Source organism: Cynocephalus volans, chromosome 14 (assembly GCF_027409185.1).
Source record: "Cynocephalus volans isolate mCynVol1 chromosome 14, mCynVol1.pri, whole genome shotgun sequence".
Lineage (NCBI taxonomy): Eukaryota > Metazoa > Chordata > Mammalia > Dermoptera > Cynocephalidae > Cynocephalus > Cynocephalus volans.
The window spans coordinates 22,609,914-22,637,061 of NC_084473.1; positions in this window are offsets into that span (position 1 = coordinate 22,609,914).

Sequence of the window (27,148 nt, forward strand, 5' to 3'; positions counted from 1 at the left end):
AAAAATTAATCAAGAAAACAGAAACCAACAGTGACACAAATAATAGAATTAGCAGGCAAGGATACAGAAACAATTCTTTCAACCATATTTCATTCGCTCAAGAAGGCACTGGAAAGATTGAGCTTATTAGAGCCGTGGAAGATATAAAAAAGACCAAAGTTGAACTCCTAAAAGTGAAAATACAATTCATGAAATGAAACATACACTGGATGGCATTAATCGGTAATTAGAAATTGCAGAAGAAAAGATTGCTAAACTTGAAAACAAGCAATAGAAACTAACCAAAATGAAACAGAGAGAAAAAATACTGAAAATAATGAACAGAGAAACAGGGTTTTAGTAAAACTTCAAGTAACCTAATATGTGTTTAGTTGCAAAATGAAAAGAGATAGAAAAGTGGAGTCAGGGAAAAAATATTGAAAAAATAATGCTCCCAAAGTTTCCAAATTGGCAAAACTATAACCCCGCAGATCCAAGAAGATCAACAAAGGCCAAACACAAGAATGATGAAAAAAACTTGATCAAGTCACATCATAATCAATTTATTACAGGGAAAGGATCTAGGATAAGGTTAATGGCAGACTTATCACTGGAAAAAAATGCAAGCCAGAAGACAGTGGTAAACATCTGTAAGTACCAAAAGTAAAAAGTCAGCCTAGAATTCTATAACCAGTAAAAATACCTCTCAAAAATGAAAAGAAAAGACTTTCTAAGACAAATACAAGCTGAAACAATTAATCACCAACAAACCTTTAGTATAAGAAATGTTAAAGAAAGTCTTTTAGACAGAAGTAAAATGATACTAATAAAAATCCATACCTACATGAAGAAATAAAGAGCATGGTAAATGAAAAATATAGCAGTAAATTTTTTTTTAATTATTCTTTATATCTCAGTAAAAGATAACTATTAAAGCAATAAAAAAACACTAATATGGAATTTATAACATATTTAGAGGTAAAAAGTAAAATAATACTAGCACAAAGACTAGGAAGGGGAGATGAAAGTATGCTATTTTAAGGCTCTTATATGAGATAAAAATCAATATATTTCTTCCAAGTACACTGTAAAAATTAAAAATGTATACTGTAAACAAAGGTCAACAAACACATGAGCCAAATGTAACTCACCACCTCTTTTTGTAAATAACATTTTGTTAAAACCTAAACACCCTCATTTATTTACATCTATGTATTTGTTTGTGTTTATTTATTACTTATGGCTGCTTCAACACTACAATGACAGAGTTGAGTAGTGGTGACAGAGAACATATAGCCTACAAATCCTGAAATATTTACTATCTAGCTCTTTACAGAAACTAATTATCTATCCCTGCTATAAACCATAAACCAACTAATAAAAACCAAGGAATTATAGCTAATAAGCCAAAAATGGAGATAAAATGGAATCATATTTTAAAAATAAAATTAATCCAAAAAGAGAAGACAAAAAAAAAAAACCAGATTAAAAAAAGGAAAACTGGAAGAATAGATGGGATAAAGAAAAACCAAATAGCAAGATTGTAGAATTAAACCTAATCACAATAAATATAAATGGTTTAAACACCCAAAGTAAAGGCAGAGTTTGTAAGATTGTATAAAATAAAATACACACATATGCAGCTTTTAAGAAATTCATTTTAAGTACAAAGACACATCAATTAAAATTAAAAGGATGGAAACATATATACCATGCTAACACTAATGAAAAGAAAGCTGGTGTAGCTTTCTTATTAATATAAGAAACAAATAAGCTTTGTCTTATTAATAAAGACAAAGTAGATTTTAGAGCCAAGAATATTACCAAGGATAAAGAGTGATACTTACTACACAAAAAGAGTCAATGCAGAAAAAGAACATTATAATCCTAAATTTATGCACCTAAGAATTGAGCTTCAAAGCACATGAAAAAAATTGATAAACACTAATTAGAAATAGACAAATCTACAATTATACTGGAGATTTAAAGACTCCCCTCCTGATAATTGATAAAATGAGCAAACATATAATCAAGAAGACCTGAATGATACTATCACTCAATTTGAACTAATTGACATTTATATAGCACTCCACTCAAGTATAGAATGCACTTTCTTTTCAAGAACACTTTAACACACTCATCACGATAGACCATATTTGGGGCCACAAAACAAGTCTCTATAAATTTAAAAGAATTCAAGTCATGCAAAGTGTATTCTCTAACCAAAACATAATAAATTTAAAAACCAATAACCAAAAGACATCTGGAAAATCTGCACAAAGCATATGGGTGAAGAAAATAAATTTTTTAAAGGATATTAGAAAGTATTCAGAAAATAATAAAATGTAAATACATTATATCATAATTTGTTGTATGTGGCTAAGCAGTACTTACAAATTTATGGTGCTAAATGTCTAAATTAAAACTGAAGAACTGTATCTGGTCGAGATGGCAGAATAGATGGTCCCCAGCATCACTCTCTCCCACAAATTAACAAATTTACAACCATTAAAAAACAATGACAGCAAAGCTGGGGCAGCTAGAGCTCAGGGGAAGGGAAGGAGAGACCTACAAGTTCATAAAGGCAGGAGAAGCTAGTATGAGAGAAAGAAAGGATCGCTCCCACCATCTCAAGCCCCAGCCACTTTAAGACTAGAGCTGCTGAGCACATGGAGCAGGAGCTGGCAAAAGCTGCAGGTGTGCCTTCGTATGAAGTTGCTTGGAGGCAGCAGAGGAGAAAAGAGCCTTGGTGGCCCCCAGGCCAGCAAGACCACTAACAGGGTTCCTGTGGACCCACATAGGAGCAAGGAGCCACAGACAACTGAAAAAAGGAGACACTCAGAGGCTGGTGAGTCATCACAAGGGACCAGTGCATGACCCATCCCATGGGAAGTGCTTGGAGTGCAGGCAGTGGAGAGGACAGGCCACAAGGGGAACACTGGGGCACAGCATGGACAGCTGATCTTCCCTCCAGTCAGCACAGTCTCACTCAGTGGAGACTGGTCAGGAATATAGAACTGCAGGAGATGCAGTTTGCTGAAAAGACTCAGGCCCAGACCAGCATTTCCACACAACTCAGGAGTAGCAGAACTCACAAGACCCCGGAAGTACATACAAGGTCAACAATTAAAACCTGAGCTGCACAAAAAGGCTTCCCCAGGGAATCAGCAGCAAAGCAGCAATTTAGCTCAACCACAGAGCTCAAGTGCTGGTTCCCACAGGAAGTTCCTCCATTTTAGAAATAACCAAAGGACAACAAATTAGTTCCAGCGCAGAGTTTAAGTGGTGGGAAGAGTGAATAATCCAACACAGAACTGAAAGAAAAAACAAAATATCCACAGATCAGAGACAAAGTTTGATATTAACCAATAAAGGTCTAACACCACCAAAGAACACCAATAAAACCTAGAAGGACCAGAAGCTCCCTGGGCTCCCAAGCTGGGGTGGGTGGAGAGTCGTGGGCCTCAGCCATGACCCCACCCCCGACATCCACAATCAGCACAGCAACAACCACTGAGCCACTGCTGGAAACACCCCAGGCTTCTGAGCTGGAGTGGTGGGGGGCCGAGAGCCTTAGCCATGCCCCCCTGAAATCTGCAAACAGCCCAGCGACAACCACTGAGCTGCCACCAGAAACACCCTGGGCTCCCGAGCCAGGGTGGTGGGAAGCTAAGGACTTCAGTCACAATCCCCTGATATCTGCATCCAGCAATGACCAAACTGCTGCTTGAAGCCCCCTGGTCTCCCCTGCCAGAGTGAGGGGGGTGCCATGGGCTTCAACCACACCACCCTCCTACCTCCTCCTCCCACCCTATTTCCCTCACTCTTTCCCTCTCCCCCTCCCCTGCAACTGCTCCACAACATCTTAGAATGGAAAAAATAATAATAAATTTAAAAAACAATGAAAATAAATTAAAACTGAAAAAAGTAATCAATTATGTTTCAATTAAAAAAAGAAAAAGAAAAAAAAACTGAATAAAGGGTTCAAGTCAATAGCCACCTTGAGAAACCAGAAGAAGAGCAAATTAAATATCACAGTGAGCAGAAGGAAAAAATAAACAAAGATGAAAGTAGAAATCAGTGAAATAGAAAACAGAAAATCAATAGAGAAAATAGATGAAACCAAAATCTAGTTCTGTAAGAATATTAATAAAATTTTTAAATCTCTAGCAAAACTAAAAAAAAGAGAGAAGACAAATTGCCAATATCCAAAATGACAGCAGTGATATCACTATAGATCCAACATGTATTGAAAGGATAAGAAGAGAATATTATAAATAACCACGTGCTAAAAATTTCAGCAACATAGATGAAATGAACGAATTTCTTAAAAGACACAAGCCACTAAAGCTCATTCAAGATGAAATAGATATCCTAAATAGCTATATATGTATATGAAATTAAATTTGTAATTAATAACCTTTCACCCACCCCCCAAAAATGTCCAGACCCAAATGGATTCAAAGGTGAATTATATCAAACATTTAAAGTTGAAATAAGACCAATTACCCACGGTCTTCCAGAAAATTGAAGAGCAGAGAATACTTCTCACCTTTTTCTGTGAAGCCAGCATTAGCCTGATACCAAAACCAGGTGCAGACATTAGAAAAGAGAAAACTGTGGATAAATATCCCTTATGATATTGATACAAATGTTTTAATTTTTTAATTGAATTCAATAATATATTAAAAGATAGTACATCATGATGAAGTGAACTCTATTCCAGGATTGCAAAGTTGATTTAACATTGGAAATTAATCATTATAATTCACCACATTAACTAAATAAAAATAGAACAATGATCATCTCAATACTTGTAGATGCAGAAAAAAGCATTTGACAAAACCCAATATCTATTATCACTTGTAAAAGTGAACAAACACCCAAAAACCTAAGCAAAAAAGAAGGGGGCTCTTCAACCACATAGAGCTTATCTACAGGTAACATCATTGTACTTAATGATGAAAGACTGCCAATATCAGAAATGATAAATGAGGGAAAAGGAAGATAAGGAACTTGCCCTAACATAGGGGAAAAAGGAAGGATGTCTATTTTCAGCACTTCTATTCAACATTATACTGGAGATTTTCGAATTCAGGCAAGAAAAAGAAATCCAAATTTGAAAGGAAGAAGTAAAACTTTCTGTGTTGTCAGGTGGCATCTCTGTCAAAAACCTATGCATTATACAAAAGAGCTACTGGAACCAATAAATGAGTTTAGCAAGGTTGCACAAGATCAACAGATAAAAGTTAATTTTATTTCCTTATATAATAGCAACAATCAGAAGTACAAGTTTAAAAATAATACTAGTTATCATGGCATCAAAAATATAAAAACTATGAAATAAGTAAAGATAAATTTGACAAAAGATTTGCAAGACTTATACATTGAAAACTATAAAACATTACTGACAGACATTTAAAAGGCAAAAATGAATAAAGATATAAACCATGTTCATGGATCAGAAGACACAATGCTGTTAAGAAGCTGATTCTCCCCAAATTGGTGTGTAACCCAATCCCAATAAAATCCTGACAGTCTTCTCTTCCTAGACATTGAGGAGCTGATTCTAAAATTTATATGGAAATGCAAAATATCTAGAATAGCCAAAACAACTTTAACAAAAAGGAACAAAGCCTGATTTTAACACCAGTTATAAAGCTACAGTAATCAAGACAGTAGAGTGCGGTCACATAAAGATAGAAATTTAGACAAATAGAGAATATTGGGATAAATGCACACATATATGGCTAATTGTTTTTCTACAGAGATTCTAGTGCAATTTAAAGGGGAAATTAGAATTTTTCAACAAATGATACAGAACAATTTGATAGTAATATGCAAAAAAAAAAAAAAAAAAGAACCTCAACTCTCCCCTCACTGGATATTGATCTAAATGTAAGAACCAAAACTATAAAAGTTGAGAGAAAATATTAGTGACAACAGGTTTGGAAAAGTTTTGTTAGTTAAATATGTCCAAAAATGCATAAATTATAAATGTAAAACTGAGCAAATTAGATTTCACCACAAATAAAAATGTTTATTCTTCAAAAGACATAGTTACAAAAATGAAAGGGCAGAATGGAAGAACATATTAACAAAACACAGATCTCATAAAGAACTTGTATGAAAATTATACAAATTTCTACAACTCAATAATCATAAGGCAAAACCACCCAATTTTCAAATGGGCAAAAGATTCAAACAGACATTTCACCAAAGAATATATACAGATGGCAAATGAGCACATGAAAACGTGATCCACGTCGTTAGTTATCAGGGAAATACAAAGGGTCTTCAAAAAGTTCATGGAAGATTTGTAATATCCTTTAATTCTATGTTTTCCACAAACTTTCTGAAGTGCCCTCATCCAAATTCAGATCATGAAGTATCACTACACACATGCTAGATTGACTAAACTTTAAAAGACTGCGCATGCCAATTGTTGGTAAGAATGTGGAATGACAGCAGGAATATAAAATGGCAGATCACTTTGGAATAGAGTTTGGCAGTTTCTTCATACATTAAATAAACACCTATCATATGCCCTGCCCACCCTCCTCTTACGAATTTACCAAGACTTTCACACAAATGTTCATAGTAGCAGTTTATTGGTAACAGTCAAAAACTGGAAACAATCCAAATGCCCATCAACAGTTGAACAAATTACGGTGATACCCATATGATGGTATACTACCCACCTATGAAAGGAATGCACTGTAGGTACATGCAGCAATGTGGACGAATCTCCCGATAATTGTGCTGAATGAGAGAAGCCAGACAAAAAAGAGGGCATATGTGTTCCTGGTTTCATGAATGCATAGAGACAGTGAATTTTATCCAATTGTGCATTTTAAATAGTATACACCTTGTGTACACTGAGAGCAGTGTACTGTGTGCAGGTTTTTCTGTGTTAATTATACCTCAACAAGATTGTGAAAAATATATATATTTTAAAATACGTACCAAAATATACTTCTATCCAGGCAGCCTTTTATCTTTGCCCTCACTAACACTGGGTATTCCTTTATCTTAAGCATTTTTGCCAAACGAATAAGCAAAAATAAAGGTATCTCATTGTCATTTTAAATTATATTTCTGTGATTACAAATGAAGTTTAAAATATTCACTTATTTTTGTATATTTGCATTTCTTTTTTATGAATTATATGTTCGTATGCTTTGCTCATTTTTGTTGGTGTGTTTATCTTTTTTCTTATTTATTTCTTATCACAATTATGCCAGTATGTTTTCCAGACTTTTCCTATGCAAATTTACATATTTTTCTTAAACAAAAATAGTATCATACTTTATATCCTATTTTGCAACCCACTTTTTACACTAACATAATGTGACAATCTCTCCATGTCGATAAATGTGCAGCTACCTCATAGTTTTAATGTCTACAGCAGCAATTCTTAATGCTTCCTAACTCCAATCGTATTTCCGTTTCAGAAAATGGGATGAAGCTAGCTCTCCCTCATTTCTGAGGGAGTTGAGAGTAACTTCACAAATCTTTTTTTTATTTGCTACGCATTATGGAAATTATAGCAGATTCGTCTATGAATGACAACCAATAATCCTCCTCAGCCTGAAAGGGAACCTTATTAAACCGACTTTTGCTAATTTTTTTTTACAGTTCCCCTAGAACAGTGCTGATAATGAAATTTTCAGCTAGCCACACTTCTCTTGACAAATTACGAAGAGATCAATTTGTTCCCATTAGTCTCCACTTCATTAATACTCAAGATAAGGTCCACTCTAGTAAACAGTGAGCAACTCGTAGAAATGTCTCTTTGTCAAGATCTTAAGAGGAGTAAATCAGCAATCCTTAAAGTTCAAAAGGAAATGCTCTGATTAAAATTAAAAGCTGCTCCTCTTAAAGGTCAGACCAAAAAAATTGGTAATGTCCAGTGAGGAATGCAATTATTATTCCATGCAATGCATTGCTGTGACATTGGAGTTGAGAATTTCAATGTGGCACAGCTTTGGAATGAAAAGTTACAGTTTACCTAGCAATAGTAATCTATCTTCTTTGCAAGTTACCTTTGAGTGACACTTAATATCCTGGCTGTGTCATCCAATGGTCTGAAAGACGTTCTTGAATTGGGATCAGTGGAACTTTACTTAAAATCATCATTCCATTCCCTTTTGGACTGTGTTTCAAACAACCCAACCATACAAATGAGGAAGTATTCGGTCTGAAGGTCAGATTGACTGACCGATCACACTGGATGAGATTTTTATGTTTTGAAACCACTGGTCAGAAACAAAGCTTTGTTTTTGAAAGGAGAAAAAAATCAGGAATTGGGTTGAAGTAACCTGGCAGCCTGAGCATTTCAAAAGGCTTTTTTTCTCTTTCTTTCCCTGATGATTAGAAAGGCATTGAGTATTCAGCAAACACTGGGGCCTCTTCTGCGCCCTACCTAATTCTGGGTGCTGGCGAAATGTGAAATTAAGAATGTGAAATTAAGCACAGGTGTCCACCCATCATCAGCTGAGTGGATGAAGAGACAGGTGTGTGAACAGCTCACTTCCTGGAGAGGCTGATGGGGCTGAGGGTAATGAGAAAGCAGAAAGTCTCGCATAAACATAAGAACGCTGTGGCTGAGAATGATAGGAGACAGGGGAAGGCTGTATGCAAGAGACAGCATTTCAGCATGAGAAGAGAAGGGAACATGACTACCCCAGCCCACCCGTCTTTCTACCTCTTGACGTATAACACCAACTGGAAATAACTATTGTGAGGGATATTTTAAAATCCCAATGACCCTCAAAATAAATTGAAGAGGGAAAAGAGCATTTCAAGTAGCTAGGCAAACGATCATTTTTTCCATAAAGGTAATAAAAGCAATTACACCTTATCAGAAAAGCTCTCAGTTTGTCTATGGATGTTTCCTCCCCTAATTTAACACTTTATCAAGCTCTGTACAAATATTAGATGTTTCCAGTAAACTAGAAAATTAAAGCTCAATTGAGAGTAAGGGGAGTCTTCTGAACAGCATGATCCACCTGAGAGGAAAACCCTGATGAATGAGAGACCGAGCGCCCTTCAGATCAGGTGACAAGGTGAGAGGGCAGGTAGAAACAGCAGCATTCCTGGAAGCTCCTCCTTGGATGACAAGGACAAGTGCTTTACAGGAATCAAAGCCATAGGGTTGAGGCTGAGACATGAGGACAATAAGCTGAGAGGAACTTGAGCAGGCCAGTAAGTGTGACCACCCAACTCGTGGGTGCAATCACTGGATCCAGGAAAACTCCTCAATTTCCCAAACCTTTGTCTGAGGTCTGCAACCCAGGGAAGGGCTTGGGCTTAGTGAATTAGAGCCCCAACCTGGGAGAGGAGGCTTAAAGACTAATATCAGATCCTTTTCTGAGATCTGAGTTGGGTATGAAGGGAAGCAGAATGTGTGGGAAAGGGGAGCTGAAATGAAAAAGTGAGGGACAGAGGGAAACCTGGTCAACTCCACAGTGATGATGCTGCTACTGCTACTGCTGAAAGCTGATCTTAGAGCTTGGGCTGGTTCCTTGGGGCAGATGTTGGGTCCCTTTGTAGATATGGTGATGCCCTGGCCTGATACCCTGGCCTTATAATTCTTGACTGTTTACAAGGCCTTCTGTCAAAAGCCCTGGAGATTGAAATATCGGAGGAGAGAGAGTTGGCCCCCTGTGTACTTGGAATAAATATATTGAAATAATTGGAAGATAATAGATATCATTCCAATAATAATAATAATAGAACAAAGGATAATTGGTATCCCTAAGTAGACACACAAGTGGCTCCAAAAAGTTAAAGATATTATATCTTTATATAAAGAAAAAAATCTTCCTTAAATGAAGGAAGAACTTAATCCGCACATTGAATGGACATTCAAAGTAGACAGTGTCATAGGAAAGTTGATACACACAGAAAGAGTACTTTCAAGATGAATCCTGTTAGATTACTAAACACAAGAAATTTGGAGAATTCCTTAGGCATTCAAGAAGAAACAAACAAACAGACAAAAAAACCATTTGCTTAAAAGGCACATAAATAAGGCTAGTCTCATGTTTCTTTATAGCAACATTAAAATCCAGAAATAAAATGGAACAGCATCTGTGAGTTTCTGAGGGGGGAATAAAAGTGTGATCCAAAAATTGTGGGCCCAGCAAGGGGTTGTTCAAGTGTAAAGGTGTCAGACATGCATTACAGCCCTGCTGGACTTAGGAGACATACCACCCACTACTCCCTTATGAAAACAATTTTGATGACAAAATCTAGCCATTCAAGAGTGGATGTAGTGGTGGTCAAAAAACTGCTAGTGAGCAGTGAGCCCATATGATTAAATGGAAGCTGTGAGGGTTAATTCTATGTGTGAATTTGACTGGCCATGGGGGACCTAGATTAAGCATTATTTCTGGGTATGTCTGTGAGGGTGTTTGCAGATGCATTTAGCACTTGAATTGGTGGATTCAGTAAAGTAGATCACCCTCTCCAGTGTAGAGGCTTCTCAACCCAATCCATTGAGGGCCTGCATAGAACAAAAGGCAGAAGAAGGATCAATTTGCCCATTTTACTGCTGGGACATCTCATATCATCTTCTCCTGTCCCCAGACTGGGATTTACACCATCAGCTCCCTTGGTTCTCAGGCCTTCAGACTCAGATTGAATTAAGCCACTGGCTTTATTGAGTCTCCAGTTTGCAGATGGTAGACCATAGGACTTCTCAGCCTCTATAATCGTGTGAGCCAATTCCTCATAATAAATCTCTCTCTCTCTCACTCTGTCTCTCTGTCTCTCTCTCTCTCTCTCTGTGTGTGTGTGTGTGTGTGTCTCTCTCTGTCTCTCTCTCTCTCTCTGTCTCTCTGTCTCTCTCTCCAGGAGAGACATATAACAATAGAGACACATTCTGAGAAATGTGTTGTTAGGCAATTTCATCTCTGTGTGAACATCATAGAGCGTACTTATCCATACCTAGATAGTATAACCTACTACACACCTAGGCTATATGGCATGGCCTATGGCTAGAAACCTGTACAGCATGTTACTGTATTGGAAACTGTAAGCAATTATAACACAATGACTAGTATTTGTGTATCTAAACATATCTAAACATACAAAAGGTGCAGTCAGCCAAGAATGAAAACTAATTTTCATATGAAGGAGAAATAAAGTCTTCCCCAGACAAACAAAAGCTAAGGGAATTCACCAACCCTAGACCTACCCAATGAGAAATATTAAAGGGTGCTCTTCAGTCTGAAAGAAAATAATGCTAAAGAGTATCAGGAGAACATCTGAAGGCACATAACTCATTAGTAAATACACAGACAATCTCAGAAGACTCCAGTGTTGTAAAGGGTGGTGAATAAACCATTTATATCCTTAACACAAAGACTTAAGGACAAACTTAACAGACAATACCATATATAACAACCATATAAGAGACAGGAAATATTAAAAGATGTAACTTGGAACAACAAATTGTCAAAAAGTGGGGAGGAATGAAGCCAAAGAATAGAGTTGGCATTGTTTTTTTTTTCTTTGTTCTTAGACATCAATGTTAAGTTGTTATTAGTCTAAAATATCCTATCATAACTACAGAATGTCTTTTGTAAGCTTCATGGTAACCATAACACAAAAACTTATGAGACATACTAAAAGTATGTAGCAAGAAATCAAAATGTAAAACTAGAGAAAACCACTCAATCACAACAGAAGACAGTAAGACTTGAAAAAAGGAAAAAAGAATCTACAAAACAACCATAAAAATAGCAAAATGGCAGTAACACGTCCCTATATATCAATAATTACCTTAAATGTAAATGGACTAAATTCCTCAATTAAAAGACACAGACTGGCTGAATGGATTATAAAACTAGAACCAAGAAAATGTTGCCTACAAGAAACTCAATTAGCTGATAAGGACACACACTGCAAGTGACAGAATGGAAAAAGATCCAACACTGCTTCATGATAAACACACTCAACAAATTAGGTACAGAAGGAATGTACCTCAACCCAATAAAAGCCACATACAACAAACCCACAGCTAGTATCATAATGATTGACCAAAAATTGGAGGCTTTTTCATTACTACATCAAACTAAAAAGCTTCTGCACAGCAAGCAACACTGTCAACAAAGTGAAGAGTCAACCTACAGAATAGGAGAAAGTGTTTGCAGCCTGCACATCAGACAAAGGGCTAATATCCAGACTATATAAGGAACTTACAACTCAACATCAAAAAAACAAATTATTCAATTAAAAACTGGGCAAAGGACCTGAACAGACATTTCTCAAAAGCAGATGCATGAATGGCCAACAGGAACAAGAAAAAATGCTCAACATCACTAATCATCAGGAAAATACAAATTAAAACCACAATGAGATATCATCTCACTTTAGTTAGAATGGCTATTATCAATAAGGCAAAAAATAACGATTGCTGGTGAGGGTGTAGAGAAAAAGGAACTCTCCTGCATTGCTGGTGGGAGTGTAAATTGGTACAGGCACTGTGGGAAACAGTATGGAGCTTCCTCAGAGAACTAAGAATAAATTTACCTTATGATACGGCTATCCCACTACTGGGTATATACCCAAAGGAAATGAAATCAATATATGAAAAAGACACCTGCACTCCCATGTTCATCACAGCACTATTAACAGTAACCAAGAGATGGAATCAACCTAAATGCCCATCAATAGAGGAATGGATAAAAATACTGTGATATATATACACAACGGAATACTACTCTGCTGGGTTTTTTTTAAAGGATATCCTATCATTCACAGCAACATGGGTGGAGCTGGAAACAATCATGTTAAGTGAAGTAAGTCAGGCACAAAAAGACAAATACCACATGATGTCACTTAGATGTGGAATATAAAAAGAAAAGAAAAAAAAAGTGGTTCTCATAGAAGCAGAGAATAGAATAATGGTTACCAGAGGCAGAGGGGTGGGGAAAGTAGTGGAATAATGGACACAAAACTATGTTATCTACCTTAAGTGACTCATTTTGCAGTATATAATACATACACACACACAAATCTGGATAAGTACCATAAAGGGAAAAAATAATATGAGGTATATGTTCAATGGTGGTTTTTGTTTTTTATTTAATTTTTTTACTTGTTATGAATATTCATGAGATACAAAGCTGATCATCACCCCTCATGCCTGAGATGTGAAGGCCAGATTCGTGCTGGCAGTGTGCCCATTACCACAAGTTGCATTTGTACCTCGTGTCCCCCACTCAATTATCCCCAACCTACCTCCCCCTCCCCCATCCCCCCCACTCCATTTTGTAACCCAAGGTATGTTCTCTCCCTTTTCAAGTCCAATGCACCACTCTGGTCTTTCTTTCCTTCCTTCTTTCTCTCTTAGCTCCCACTTATGAATGAGTACATGTGGTATTTATCCCTCTGTGCTTTGCTTATTTCACTCAACATAAGTTTCTCCAGGCTCATCCATGTTGTTGCAAATGAGAGAATTTCATTCTTTTTATGGCAGAGTAGTCGTCCATGGTGTATATATACCACAGTTTGCTGATCCAATCATCCATTGATGGACATTTAGGTTGGTTCCATGTCTTGGCTATTGTAAACAGAGCTGTGATGAACATGGGAGTGCCAGTATCCCATAATGATGATATGATGATTTCCATCCCTCTGGGTTTATACCCAGAAGAGGGATTGCTGGATCATATTGAAGATCCATCTGCAGTTGTTTGAGAAACCTCCATTCTGTTCTTCATAGCGGTTGTGCTAATTTACAGTCCAACCAACAGTGCAGGAGTGTTCCCTTCTCTCTACACCTCACCAGCATTTGTTATTCACTGTCTTTTTTATTATAGCCAGTCTAACTGGGGTGAGGTGGTATTGCAATGTAGTTTTAATTTGCATTTCCCTTATGACTAGTGATGTTGAGCATTTTTTCATGTACCTGTTGGCCATTTGTATGTCTTCCTTTGAAAAATGTCTATTCAGCTCCTTTGCCACTTTTTAATTGCGTTATTTGGTTTTTTTACTGTGTAATTGCTTGTGTTCCTTGAATATTATGGATATTAGTCCCTTGTCTGATGCATAGTTAGCAAAAATTATCTCCCACTCTGTAGGCTGTCATTTCATTCTGTTTTTTGTTGCCTTTGCTGTGCAGAAGCTTTTTAGTTTGACATAGTCCCATTTGTTTATTTTTTCTTTTGCTGCTTGTACTTTTGGGCTCATTTTCATAAAGTCTGTGCCCAGACCTAGTTCCTGAAGTGTTTCATCTATATTTCCCTTAGTAATTTTACACATTCAGGTCTTATACTTAAGTCTTTAATCCATTTTGAGTTGATTTTAGCAAATGGCGAGAGGTGCATATTTATTTTCATTCTTCTGCATATGGATATCCAATCTTCCCAGCACCACTTGTTGAAGAGGCAGTCTTTTCTGCAATGTAGATTTTTGTTGCCTTTGTCCAATGCCAGATGTCTGTAAGCCTGAGGGGTGATTTCTGCATTTTCAATTCTGCTCCATTGGTCTGAGTGTCTATTTTTATGCCAGTACCATGCTGTTTTAGTTACAGTAGCTTTGTAATACAATTTGAAGTTGGGTAGTGTTATGCCTCCAGCTTGGAGTCTTTTGTTGTTCCATATGAAAGTTAAGATTGCTTTTTCCATTTCTGTGAAGAATGTCCTTGGTATTTTGGTGGGAATTGCATTGAATCTGTAGATAGCTTTGGGTAAGATAGACATTTTCACAATGTTAATTCTTCCAATCCAAGAGCATGGAATATCTTTCCATCTTTTTGTGTCTTCTTTAAATTCTTTCAGAAGTGGTCTGTAGCTCTCGTTGTAGAGATCTTTCACCTCCTTGGTTAAATTGATCCCTAGGTATTTTTCTTTTTGTGTGTGACAATTGTAAATGGGCTTACTTTATTTCTCTTTCTGTTAGTTCATCGTATATAAATGCAACTGATTTGGGGGCATTTATTTTGTATCCTGCAACATTACTGAAATTACTAACCAGCTCTAAGAGTTTTTTGATAGAATCTTTACATTTTTCTATATATAGTATCATGTCATATGCAAATAGGTAAAGTTTGACTTTATCTGTTCCAATCTGGATTCCCTTTATTTCTTTCTCTTGCCTGTTTGCTCTGGCTAGTACCTCCAGTACTATGTTAAATAGAAGCAGTGAGAGTGGGTGTCTTTGTCTTTCTTCTTTTCTTAAGGGAAAGGCCCTCAGTTTTTCCCTATTCAGAATGGTACTGGTAGTGGGCTTGTCATAAATGGCTTTTATCGTGTTCAGATACTTTCCTTTTATACCTAATTTGTTGAGAGTCTTTATCATGAGGAGATGTTTAATTTTGTTAAATGCTTTTACAGCATCTATTGAGATAATCATATGGTCTTTGTCCTTGAAATTGTTGATGTGATATATCACATTTATTGACATTCATGTGTTGAACCATCCTTGCATCCCTGGGATGAAGCCCACTTGACCATGGTGTATAACTTTTTTAATGTGTTGCTGTATTCTGATTGCTAATATTTTGTTGAAGATTTTTGCCTCTATGTTCATCAAGGATATTGGGCTGTAAGTTTTTTTGTTGTGTCTTTATTTGGTTTTGGTATCAGAGTTATATTGGCCTCATAGAATACATTTGGAAGAGTAGCTTCTGTTTCAATTTTTTGGAACAGTTTGAGGAGAATTGATATTAACTCCTCTTTAAAAGTTTGATAGAATTCAGCTGTAAAGCCATCCGGACCTGGACTTTTCTTTGTTGGAAGATTGTTGATTACTGATTCAATCTCGTTGCTTGTTATTAGTCTGTTCAGGTTTTGTATCTCTTCTTGGATCAGTCCAGGTAGTTTGTATGTGTCTAGAAACTTATCCATATCTTCCATGTTTTCATATTTGTTGTCATACAGTTGTTTATAACAGTCTCTAATGATTCTTCATATTTCTGTGGTATCAGTTGTAATGTCTCCCTTTTCATTTCCGATTTTTGTTATTTGGGTCATCTCTTTTTTTTTTTTTTTTTTTTTTGTTAACCTTGCTAATGGTTTGTCTATTTATCTTCTTGAAAAAACCAACTTTTGTTTTGTTGATATGTTCTATTGTTTTTTCAGTCTCTATTTTACTTAGTTCTGCTCTGATCTTAATTATTTACATCTACTACCTTGAGGTTTGGATTGTTGTTGTTTTTTAAGTTCTTTGAGGCATAGTGTTAGGTCATTTATTTGGAGTCTTTCTGTTCTTTTGATGTAAGCATTTATTGCAGTAAACTTGTCTCAGTACTGCTTTTGCAGTATCCCACAGGTTTTGGTATGATGTATGTTTTTTTTTCATTAGTTTCAAGAAATTTTTTGATATTCTGTTTAATTTCTTCTTTGACCCATAGATCATTCAGAAGCCTATTGTTTAGTTTCCATGTACCTGTATAGTTTCCAGAGTTTTGCTTATTATTAATTTCCAGTTTTAGCCTATTGTGGTCTGAAAAGATACCTGGAATGATTTCAATCTTTTTAAATTTGCTGAGGCTAGACTTATGACTTAATATGTGGTCTATCCTGGAGAATGTCCCATGAGCTGATGAGAAGAAAGAGTATTCTTTAGTTGTTGGGTGAAATGCTCTGTATATATCTGCCAGGTCCAGTTGGTCTAAGGTGTAGTTTAAATCCTGTGATTCTTTGTTGATTCGTTGCCTGTAAGATCTGTCCCACACTGAGAGAGGGGTGTTCAGATCACCCGCTATTCATGTATCAGGGCCTATTTCTTTCTTTAGGTCTAAGAGTGTTTGCTTTATATATCTGGGTGCTCCGGTATTGGGTGCATACAAGTTTATGATTGTTATGTCTTCTAGCTGGATAGATCCTTTTATCATTATATAGTGGCCTTCTTTGTCTTTTTTTAATGTTTTTTGGCTTAAAGTCTATTTTGTCCTATATAAGAATAGCTACTCCTGCTCATTTTTGGTTTCCATTTGCATGACATATCTTTTTCCATCCCTTCACTTTTAGTTTATGTGTGTCTGTATAGGTGAGGTGGGTCTCTTGAAGACAGCATATACTTGGGTCTAGCTTTTTAGTCCAATCAGTCAGTCTGTGTCTTTTGAATGGGGAGTTAATTCATTCACATTTAGGGTAGTTATTGACAAGTATCATTTAATTCCTGTCATTTAATTGCTTCTTGTTTAGATGATTTAAATATATTTTGATCATTACTTCTCCTTTTATTTCTCTTCTTCACTGTTAGTTGGAAATTGAAGGTGGCATGATTTAGCTTCTTTCTCTTTCTCACTGGCATTTTTGTTTTAGTGGTGGATTTTCCTCTTTCTTGTGTATTTGTGATAGTAGTCAACATTATTCAGATTCCAGATAAAGGACTCCCTTGAGAATTTCTTGCAGTGTTGGTCATGTGGTGGTGAGCTCCCACAACTTTTGTTTGTCTGGGAAATACACTATTTCTCCATCATTTCTGAATGAGAGCCTTTCTGGGTAAAGAATTTTTGTCTGGAAATTTTTCTCTTTTAGTATTTTGAATATATCATTCCACTTTCTTCTGGCCTGTTGTGTTTCAGTTGAGAAGTCGGCTGTTAGTTTGATGCGGGTTCCCCTATAAGTGACCTGATTCTTTTCTCTTGCTGCTTTTAGAATTCTCTTTTTGTTTTTGAGCTTTGCAAATTTAACTATAAGGTGTCTTGGGGAGGATCTTTTTGGATTAAATCTGTTTGGGGCCCTTTGACCTTCCAGGCTCTGAGGTCTGTATCTCTCCCAACATGTGGGAAGTTTTCTGTTACTGTTTTCTTGAATAGGTTTTCAATACCTTTTCCTTTCTCCTCCCCTTCTGGAATACCAACAGTTCAGATGTTAGAGTGCTTGACGTTGTCTGCTATCTCTCTTAGATTTTCCTATTTTTAATTCTTTTTCCTTTTTTTTTTTTTTTTTTGTCTGCCTGGGTTATGTCAAATAGACCATCTTCAAGATCTGAAATTCCTTCTTCTCCTGTTGTGTTTTTTATTTCATTGAGTGAATCTTTCATTTCTAAAAGTTCTGCTACACTCTTTTTTTAAGGTATTAATCTCTTTGTAAATTTTCTCCTTCATATTCTGGATTTTGTTTGTTTGTTTGTTTGTTGTCTCATTGTGTTCTCTGATCGAATCTTCTTTTATTTCTTCAAGTTTTCTTAAGATCATTGCTCGGAATTCTTTCTCAGACATTTCAAGGATTCCCTGGTCCATGGAGTCAGAAATTTGACCATTACTATATCCTTCAGTGGTGTCATACCTTCTCGTATTTCTTCATCGATATTTGGTCATTTGGTAGAGGGTTTGTTTCTTCTGTTACAGTGAGATTGGCTATGAGGATAAAGATTTCTTCCTCTACTTGCAGGCCTTACTGGTGACTCTTCTTATATCAGTGAAGTCAAATGAGCAGTGACTTATCTGTGGAGTGGCCCTGGATGCTACTGTGGTTGTGAATTGTCTTTGCTTGACAGTAGGTGTTGTAGTAGCTGTATTACACCACCTTGGGTCCTGTTGCAGAATCTGTGGCTGCAGAATGAGCCCCCAGCACCAGGCAGGTCTCCTGGGCTCACCTCAGCAGGGTGAGCTGTTGGGCCTGGCAATTCCCTCCAGGTCCAAGGAGGTGGGAAGGGTTAATGGTGGTTATTTTTGAAGATAGAGGCAGTCAAAAGAGACCAGAAGTAATTGTTTTTTTCTCACACATGGTTTTTAATTGGAGTGTAATTTACATATAATAAAATACATAGATTTTAAGTGTGCAGTTTGATTAATTTTGAAAAATGTATGAACTCATGTAATCACTATCCTGATCAAAAAATATAGAACATTTCCATCAGAAAGTTTCCGCATGCCTTTTTCAGTCAACTCTTCAGACCCCAGAGGCAACCATTTTTCTGACTTTTATCACCTATTCTAAAACTTTCTGTAATTGGCATCATATTTTTTTTGCTTCTTTCACTCTACATGTTTTTAAGATTCATCCATGTTGTCACATATATCAGTAGTTTGTTTATTGTTGAGTAATATTCCATGCATATACCACATGTGTTTATGCATTCTCCTGTTCATACTCTAGCTTTTGCCTATTATGAATAAAGCTACTATGTGCACTCTTGTACATTGTCCATTCCTCCTGAATAAGTACCTAGCATGGATTTGCTGGGGTACAATGTAGTTGTACATGTAACTCTGTAAGAAATAACCTAACAGTTTTCAAACTGGTCATATCATTTTGCCAGAATCTCAACATCCTCTCCAACATTCTTAGACTTTAATTTTAACCATTCTAGTGAATATAAGGTGGTATCTCTTTGTAGTTTTAACATGTGCTTATCTGATGACTAATAATGCTGAGCTTTTTTCCCATATGTTTATTGGCCACTCATATGTCTTCCTATGGAAACAGTCTGTTGAAAACTGCTTTGCAAATATTTTTACCAAGCTTGTGGCTTGCCTTTGAACTTTCTAAAGAGTGTCTCTGGAAGAGCATATGTTTTCGATTTTAATGAAGTTCAATTTATCAATTTTTTTTTCTCTCATAGAGATAGTTCTTTTTAGCATCCTTTAAAGAAATTTTGCTTACTATAATCTCTAGTATTCTATGTTTCCTTCTAGGAGTTTTAATGTTCTAGCTTATACTTTAGGTACATCTTGAAAAATTTTTTGTGTATGGGATGAGTTAGGATTTAAGCTTTCTGGGTTTTTCAATATATATGGATATCCACTTGTCCCAGTATTATTTATTAAAAAGACTTTCCCCTTCCCATTACATCATGTTTTCATCATTGTTGAAAGTCAATGGACTGCGTTTATGCATTTATGTGGATTTATTTTGAGATTTTTACAATCTGCACCACTGATCCATTTGTCTACCCTAAGGGAAAAAAAACGGCATAGCTTTACTTATTGTAGCTTTATAAGTATTAAAATCAAGTAAAATAAGTCTTCCTAATTTACTCTACCTTTTTAAAAAGTTTTGCCTATTCTAGATTCCATATAATTTAAGAAGAAAATGGCTGGTGTGGTTTTGATTGGAATATGTTGAATGTATAGACCGATTTAGGGAGAATTAACATCTTAATAATATTAGGTCTTTTTGTTTCTTATACTGTCATTAAGTTTGGCTCTTTGGATTGTCTTTTTTATTTGCTTTCTATTTTGCTGATTTCTGCTTTCATCTCTTTTATATCCTTTCTTCTTAGTTTGAAGAAGAAATTTTCATCTTTCATCTTTGTTTTTTAGGGTTTTTTGTGTATAAGCTTAAGTCATTGATTGTAAACCCTTCATTTCTAACAGAAGCAAGCATTTAAATATATAAATTTCCCTTTAAGAACTGGTTTAGCTATTTCCACACATTTTGTTCTTTCGTATTTTCATGGTGATTTTATTTGAAATATTTTCTTATTTCTCTTGTGATTTCTTCTTTGACATCATAATTATTTTAAAGTATCATTTTATTTCCAAAAATTAAGGGATTTTCTATATATTTAATTTCAAACCTTTGAAATTTAATGAGTCTTTTTTTATGGTCCAGAATATAATCTGGTTTAGTGAACATCCTATATGCATCTTAAGAATGTGGAGGGAGTTTTCTAAGAATGTCAAAAAGGGTAAGTTGGGTGACATTGTTGTTCAAGCATTCTATATCTTTACTGACTTTTTGTCTGTTCCATCCATGGCTAAGCTACAGATGTTAAAATCTCAATTCACAACTATTGATTTTTCTCTTTCCTTCTTTTGTTTTCTCAATTTTGGTTCAGGTATTCTTTGTTTTCAGTAACTCATTTCTTTTACAGCTTTATTATTGTACAATCAATGAACAATAAGCAGGACATATTTAAAATGTACAATTCAATAACTTTTGACACTCATATGTATACACATGGAAACCACTACAAAAATCAACATAATGAACCCATCCATCACCCCAAAAAGTCTCTTTATGCTCCTTTGTCATCGAGTCTTGCCTCACCCTTTCTCCATCTGCAGTTCTTCACTGATCTTTTATCACTATATATTAGTTTTCATTTTCTAGATTTTTATCTACATGGAAACATATAGCACGTGCCCATTCTTCTACTCAGGAAAATTATTTTGAGATTTATCCATATTGTTGTGTATACCAATAGTTTATTCCTTTTGTTACACAGATATACAACAATTTGTTTAGCTATGTATCCATTGATGGAAACTTAGGTTATTTCTAGACTTGAACTATGGTGCATAAAGCTGCCGTAGACATTTTTGTACAAGTTGTGGCAGGAATGCATGCTTTCATTTTTCATGCTTTCCATTCCTAGGAATGGAATGACTGGGTTGCATGATAGGTATACACTTAATTTATTATGATACTGCCAAAATATTTCAAAATGGTTATATCATTTTATATTCTCACTAACAGTTATGATAATTCCATTTGCTCCACATCCTTGCCAGCAATTAATGGTTGGTCTTTTTTATTTTTAGCCATTGTACTGGGTATATTGTGATAAGACATTGCAGTTCCAATTGCCATCCCTAATGACTAATGATGTTAAGCAGCTTAACATGTACTTATCTGCCATCTATATATCTTGTTTGGTGAAGAGTTTGTGCAAATCTTTTGCCCTTTTTTAAATTGGGTCATTTGCCTTTTAATAATTGAGAGGGAGGAGTTTTCATATATTCTTCATGAAAGTTCTTTGCTAAGATACATGTTTTGCAAATATTTTCCCGCAATCTATGGCTCGCCTTTTCTTTTGAAGAATAAAAGTTTTTAGTTTTGATAATTTACAGTTTATGGATTTTTTTATGTTTAGAATTTATTCTTTTGGGGACATATTTAAGAAATATTTGCCAAACCCCAAAGCACTAAGACTTTCTATGTTCTCTCCTAAAATTTTTGTAGTTTAGCTCTTGCATTTAGGTCTATGATCCATTTCAAGTTTATTTTCGTATACAGTGTGAGGAGAGGGTCAAAATCCATTTTTCTGCATATTGTAATTGTTCTGGCACAATTTATTGAAAAAAATTCCTTTCCCCATTAAACTGTATTGAGCCTTTACAGAAAATCACTTGGTCAAATACATGTGCACCTACTTCTCTATTCTCTGATCTGTCCCATTTATGTAAATGCATATATTTATGTCAACAGTACACTTTCTTGATACTGTAGCTTTATAAGTATTGAAATCAAATTTGGTTCCTATTTTTCAAAGTTGTTTTAGCTATTCTAAGTATAAAGTTTATATAAAGTTTAGAATCAGCTTATAAATTTATAGAGAATGAGGCCTGCTGGGATTTCATTGGGGTTATGTTCAATCTACACATCAATTTGGGGAGAACTGACATATTAAAACTATTGTGTCTTTTGATCCATGAACACAGTTTCATTTCCTTTTGTTTGTGCATTCTTTAGTGCTCTCACAAAGCTCTCTTTTCATTGTATAGCTTGCACAACTTTTGTCAAATTAATCCCTATCAATTTTATATTTATTGTTACTATTATCAATGGTATTTTTATTTCATTCTCTGAATATTTATTGCTACATATATCAGTGTATAGAATATATACAAATGATTTTTATTTTGACCTTATATCCTATGACTTTGCTAAGTTCACATATTAGTTTTTATATTGTTTTTGGTGAATTCCTTAGGATTTTTTACATAGATGATCATGTCATCTGCAAAAAAGTACATTTTGCTACCTTCTGTCCAATTTGGATTTTTTTTTCTTGCTTTAATGCACTAGCTAGCTCCTCAAGTACAGTGATCAATGAAACTTGCGAAAGCAGACATTCCTTCTTTGTTTTCAGTCTTAGGTGGAAAGCATTAAATTTTCTGGGATTAAGTATATCTGCTATAGGTTTTCAATAGATACATTTTATCAAGTTGATAAAGGTTAATTTTATGTCTAGCTTGTTGTGAGTTTTTTCATGAATGCCATATGCTTTTGATGCATCAGTTGAGATGACCAAAAGGTTTTTCCTTTTACTGTTAATATGATGAATTAAATTGATTGATTTTCAAATGCTGACCCAACATTGATTTTGGGGGGTTCAATTCCACTTGTAATAATTTATTATTCTTCTGATACATTGTTAAATCTGTTTACCTAAGACTAAGAATTTTTTAATCTATTTTTATGAGTAACATAGGTCTGCCAATTTCTTTTCTTGTAATATCTATCTTTTATTTTGATATCAGAGTATGCCAACCTGATAGAATGAGTTGGGAAATGTTCCCTTCTCTACAAGTTCCTGGAATAATTTGTGCAGAATTGTATCATTTTTTTCTTAACTATTTCTATGATTCATCAGCGAGGCCATTTTGACCTACAGTTGATTTGTGAGAATTTCCTCTACCTACATATTCAATTTCTTTAACGGATATAGAGTTTTTACACTATCTATTTCTTCTAGAATAAACTTCAGTAGTTTGTGTATTTTGAGAAGTCTTCCCATTTTATCTAAACTGTCAGACTTATGGGCATAAAATTGTTCATAATATTTCTGTATTATATTTTGATGTTTGCCAAAGCTTTAGTGATGTTCTCATTCTCATTTCAGATACTGGCAATTTGTAGTTTTTCTCTTTTTTTAATGCCTATGTGGCTTGAGGTTTATCAATTTTATCATTCTTCTCAAAGAACCACATTTTACTCTTATTGATCATTCTTATTGTTTTTGTTTTTTCTACTTCATTAATTTCTGCTCTTATCTTTATTATCTCCATTTTTCTGCTTACTTTAGGTTTCATTTGCTCTTCTTTTTCTAGATTCCAAAGTAGAAGCTTAGATTAGGAGTCAGCAAATTTTTTCATGAAGAGTTTGAAAGCAATTATTTTAGGCTTTAATATTTATACAGCTAATCAGCTCTATTGCTGTAGCATGAAATCAGCCTTAGACAATGCATAAATGAATGAACATGGCTATGTTTCAATCTAACTTTATTTACAGATGCAGGCAGCCAAGTTGGATTTGGCTCACCTGCTGTAGTTTGACAATTCCCAAATTAGATCATTCAGTTGAGGCCTTTCTTCTTTTCTAATATAGGCACTTAGTACTATAAATTTACCTCTAAGTATTGTTTTAGATGCATTCTATAAGTTTTAATATATTTTCATTTTTATTCAGCTCAAAATATTTTCCAAATAACTTTATTTTTTCTTTGACTGAAGAAATATTTGTAATTGTGTTATTTAGTTTATAAATATTTGGGGATTTTCCAGATGTCTTGCTGTGATTGATTTCTTTTTATTTATTTATTTATTTATTTACTCTCTTATTTATTTATTTGTTTGTTTGTTTGTTGTTTTTTATTTATTTATTTATTTTATTGAATCATAGTTGATTATACATATTTTGGGGATTTAATGTTGACATATGTTGATCAAATCAATATTACTAGTATATATATTGTTACAAATTGTACTTATTCTTTATGCCCCTTTCCAATCTCTCCCTATCCCCCTCTCCCTCCCCTCTCCCACCACTGATAACCCTAGATTTCTTCTCTCCCTCTGAAAGAGTAATGGTTACTCTGCTGATTTGGTGCCTAGATGATCTGTCCAATGCTGAGAGGTGTATTCAGGTCCCCCAATATTATCATACAGCAGGTGCTTCTTCTGTCACTCTGGAATGGGCTTTGTGGAAAGAGATATCCTCTTCTTTTCTTTGGTCTCTGCTGGTGACTCGCTTTGTGTCAGTGCACTCCAATGGCTGGTGGACGATCTACATGGTGGTTGTGACATCTAGCCACTTTCACAGAAGCCATGGTTAGTGTGGTGGCTGTGGTGGGCCACCCACGTGGAGGTGATTTTGGCATGCTCCTTGGTGCTGGCAATGTGCCTGGTTGTGGGTGGGGGTGGGGGGAGTCTGGCCACCGGCCCCAAGGCACTGGTGGTGTGCCTGGGCTGGAACTAATTTTTTTGTCCTTTGCTTACTTCTATTTTTTTTTTTTTAATTTTTATTGAATCAAAATTGATTATACATATTTTGGGGTTTCAACATTGAGATATGTTGATCAAATCAATATTACTAGCATACATATATTGTTACAAATCATAATTATTCTTCATACCCCTTGTCCAATCTCTCCCTATCCCCCTCTCTCTCCCCCTCCCCCCTCTAATTACCCTAGATCACTTCTCTCGTTCTGAAAAAATAATGGTTACTATGTTGATTTGTTGCCTAGATGATCTGTCCAACGCTGAGAGGCATGGTCAGGTCCCCCAATATTATCATAGAGCAGATGCTTCTGTCACTCTGAAATGGGCTTTGTGGAGAGAGACATCCCCTTCTTTTCTTTATCTTTGCTGGTGACTCTCCTTGTGTCAATGCACTCCAGTGGGTGGCAAACCATCTGCGTGGTGGTTGTGGTGTTTAGCTGCTTTTGCATCAGCCATGGTTTTGGTGGTGGCTGTAGTGGGCCACCCACATGGAGGTAATGTTTTTAGCATGCTCCTTGGCACTGGTGGTGTGCCTGGTTGTAGGGAATGTCAGGTCCCCACTCCATACCTCAGGTCCCTGGGTAGGTCCTGAGGTGCTGACACAGTGTGCCTTGTTGTGGGAGGGGGGTTCAGTCCCCTTCTCCATGCCGCAGGTCCACAGGCAGGCACTGAGGCACTGGCACAGTATGCATGGTTGTGGGAGGGGGGTACAGTCCACTTCTCCTTGCCTCAGTTCCATTGCTGGTCCCCGAGGTGCTGGTGCAGTGTGCCTGGCTGTGGCATGGGGGCCTGGTCCCCTTCTCCATTCCTCAGGTCCTCAGGCAGGCCCTGAGGTACTAGTACAGTGTGCCTTTTTGTGGGAGGGGGGTCCAATCTCCTGCTCCATACCTCATGTCCCCTGGCTGGCCCCAAGGCACTGGTGGTGTGCTTGGACCGGAACTAATTTTTTGTCCTTCACTTACTTCTTAAACAAGGGAACTTCCTGGGGGAACCAGTACTTGAGCTATGTGGTTGAGCTAAATTGCTGTTTTGCTGCTGTATCCCTAGGGAGGGCTTTTTGTGCAGCTCAGGGTTTAATGGTTGACCTCATAGGTAATTCTGGCTCTCCAGAGACCCAATGCACCTGGGTTATATAGAAACTCTGATCTGGGCCTGAGTTTTTTCATCAAACTGCACCCCATGCAATTCTACATTCCCAACCAGTCTCCTCTGAGTGGTCCTGTGCTGACTGGGGGGGCAGATCAGCTGTCCTTCCTATGTCCCAGTGTTCTCCAGGTGGGCCTGTCTCCCCCACTGCCCATGCTCCAAACACTTCCCATGGAGTGGGCCCTGGGATGGGCCCTTGAGATGACTCACCGGCCTCTGAATGGCTCCCCTTTTACAGCTGTTCTGACTCCTCGCTCCTGCGTGGGTCCACAGGAACCCTATTAGTGGCCTTGCTGTCCTGGGGGCCACCAAGGCCCTCCTCTCCCCTGCCGCCTCCAAGCAACTTCATCTGAAGGGCACAGCTGCAGCTTCTGCCGGCTCCTGCTCCATGCACTCAGCAGCTCCAGCCTTAAAGCAGCTGCAGCCTGAAACACTCCAAGCAGTTTTTTCTTTCTCTCATCGTGGCTTCTCCCGCCTTCATGAACTCCATAGGTCTCTCCTCCTCTTCCCCTGAGCTTCAGCAGCCCCAGCTTGGCTGATGTTACATTTTTATAGTTGTAAATTAGTTGATTTCTGGGAGGGAGTGATGCTAGGGACCATCTATTCCACCATTTTGACCAGAACTCTCTGTAATTGATTTCTAATTTAAATCCATTCTGGTCATAGAACATGCTTGGCATAATTTGAATTCTTTTAAGTAGATTAAGACTTGTTTTATGGCCCAAAATATAAATTTGTTGAGATTTGTTTGCTCTTGGTAAATGTGTCATGTGCACCTGAAATGAATGTCTATTCTGCTTTTGTTGAGTAGAATATTCTATAAATGTCAATTAGGTAGATAATAGTTAGTGTTACTAAATTCCTCTGTATCATTCCTGATTTTAGGTCTAGTTTTTCTATCAATTATTGAGAGAGGAGAGTGAAATCTCAGACTATAAAGAAGATTTGTTTACTTCTTTTGGTTCTATCAGGTTTTGCTTCACGTATTTTGAAGTTCTACTTTTAGGTGCATAAATATTTTTTATGATTTCTTATTGATGTAATGACCTCTTTTTCATTAGGAAATGGCCTTTATCCTTGATACCATTCTTTGCTTATTCTACT